Here is a 2684-nt window from a genome sequence, read left to right as displayed (position 1 = left end):
AGGCTTCACATACCTTTTCCCTCCATGTCGAAGCCTTTCCTTCTCTCTCTCAAGCTCTGACACACTGCACTTGGTTGCCACCTAGGCAACCCACCTGGACTATGACACACTATGCTGGGTGTCAGTCTGTCAGTCACTCCTTTGACAAGCTTCTCCTTTTTCTGAAGCCCCCCTTACCCTGGTTGGGTTTATATACCTCAGCTGGGCTCTCTCCCTGACCAGAATTCCTCTTCAAATGCTTGAGTTCTTATACTCTGTGCTCTGCTGCAACAGCCCTACTCACTCCTCTCATGTTCTGGCATCCTGAGACAGCTTCTGCCTTCCAGTGTTGACTCTCTCTCTCCCTGTTCATCCTCTGACACCCTGCGTGGGGATGATCCCCTGCATGGAGGTCCATGTTTGGGCTCCAAATACTCCACAGTGAACTTTCCCCCATGCAGAAGTCCTCTTGATTTTTTGTTTTTAAGTAAAGGGTGGACTTTATTGTTTATTTACAGGATGCTGCAAGATAAGAAATTCCACATAGAAATAAGAAACTCATTCAGAGGACAAGCTTCCTACAGTATGTACAGTTGGAACTGTTCAAGTATAGTTTCAGTGTAAAAAGTGCTACAATAACCAACCACATTTAAAAAGACTTCTTAGGAGAGAAACAGTAAGACAAAATACCAAATATAGTACACAACAAAAACATACCTCAGCTACATGATCTAAAAGTTAAAGGTTCCAGGAGTCCCATTCTGAACTTGGAAGGTATAGCCTTCAGAGGTAGTTTCTGGCACAGCATTTTGATCTTCCTCTTCCTCTACCAAGAAGTTCTTCTCAAGCTTAACAAAGCCTTATACACAGACTGATTTTCATGGTTTTGTAGAGCTTCAATTTTGTCTAAGCCTCCACATTCTTCAATCGTTATACTAAGTTTCTCAGTTTCACCTAGTTTCTCAGCAGCCTGAAAGATGTTCGAAATGGCATCCAGAATAACCAGAATAACCTTGGTATCTTTTGAAGTTAAGAGGTTCATCAATGGTTTTATTATGCCACAATGAATGAGGTATACAGCCTGTTCAATTGTTCCACCACTGGTATAGTTGGTCATGGCCCATACAGCTTCCTTTTGTGTCTTAAAATCTGCCTTAGAGAGAACGTTGTGAGGAATGGGACTAATCCATGATTCACAACTTGCTGTATCTCGTCCTGAGGGTCAGCTGTGATGTTTGACATTGTCCATGTAGCTTCCTTCTGAAAGTTAGTTTTGGGGTTGATGAGCAGGTTGGGAAAGACAGCAAGTGCTCCTGCATCGATCACAACCTGAGTCTCTTCATCTGTACCAGTGACAATATTCCCTATGGGTCTTAGTGCAGGAGTCACAGTTGGCAATTCAGAAGCTCCTAGAAGCTTCACAAATTGAGGCAGAACTCCTGTTTTCAAGAACATGTCAATTCGTTTATTTGGACCATCAGTAAGGTAGGAAATAGCCCAACAGCTATCTGCTAATACTTCTGGATCATCATGATGCAGGAGCCAAACTAAGGTAGGAAGAATTTGCTCAACAGCATCTAATGGGGGTGCAGGATTCTTGTAGCAGCAGAGGATTGAAAGTGTCCAGGTAAGATGACATAAGTAACCACATACTAAAGATGACATATCGGGAACTGCAAGAAGAGCCAAGAGTGGGTCAACTGCACCATACTTAATAACCAAGTCTCGGAAAACTAAACCATCACCTGCAATGTTTCCTAGAGCCCATACAGCTTGTTCACTGACGTGAGCATAGGGAGATGCTAACAGAGAAATGAATGCTGGGATGGCACCTCCATCTACCACAGCCTTGGCTTATTCTGATGTCCCAGAAGCAATGTTAGTGAGTGCCCAAGCAGATTCAAACTGAGTGGGACTACAATCAGTTCTGCCCAAGAAGGACACAAATTTTGGAATCAAACCAGCCCAGATTATGTTGCCTATGGGAGGCTGTTTTTCTCTAGAAAGTAGTTTCATGGCAGCTTGAGTAGCTTGGAGCTGACTTTCCACATTGTTGCTATTTGTGCCTTTGACAATGTCATCAACAGACCAATTTACAGTGCCCTGGGTTTTGCGATTTTTCTCCAGCGGAGAAGCAGCAACATCAGGAAATGAGCTTGCATTTCTCTCTTCAGCATCTGGTCATTCCTCTTAGCTTTCCTCAGCTTCACATTGACTTCTATTCTGCAACACCTCATTTCTGTACTGTCTTTTCCCTTGTTCTTGAGTCTGTTAATTTGGGCAACTGGTATATTAGCATTCTCATTGGTAGACATGGTTATGAGACAAAGGGAGGAAAGCTGCAAAGCAGGCCCAGGGTTCTACAGGAAGTGACACAGTGATCGGCGGCTGTGGGGCGGCTGCGCTCAAAGCATCCACTTCGACTCAGCTCAAAGAAGTGTTGTCCTCCTGATCTTAATTAGGGTCAGAAACGTCACCTCCTTCTCACCACCAGGTAATCTGCTCACTGGCTTATTTCTCTATTCCTCATGCTGGGCCACCTTCCCAGGTAGACACTTTCCTCACCCTTCTCCGTCTCCAATGCTCCATGCCAGGCTGTCCTTCCCTGCACCATGGGGACACTCTCCTTGCCCTGCTTGGTTTTCCGCACACTGCTTGGACTACTTTACTGTAGCTCTGCACCACCCTAGCACCCAGTGCTTGGC

At 44.8% G+C, this 2684-nt stretch overlaps 1 pseudogene; it reads right to left on the bottom strand.

The window, feature by feature from the left end:
• Positions 1–710: 710 nt before the first annotated feature.
• LOC100436745 (importin subunit alpha-1-like) lies at positions 711–2351 on the bottom strand (annotated as a pseudogene).
• Between the last annotated feature and the right edge of the window lie 333 nt (positions 2352–2684).

This window comes from Pongo abelii, chromosome 3, assembly GCF_028885655.2.
Source record: "Pongo abelii isolate AG06213 chromosome 3, NHGRI_mPonAbe1-v2.0_pri, whole genome shotgun sequence".
In the NCBI taxonomy this organism is placed as follows: domain Eukaryota; kingdom Metazoa; phylum Chordata; class Mammalia; order Primates; family Hominidae; genus Pongo; species Pongo abelii.
The sequence above is the reverse complement of the archived record's forward strand: the minus strand, read 5'-3'. Positions and strand labels throughout refer to the sequence as shown.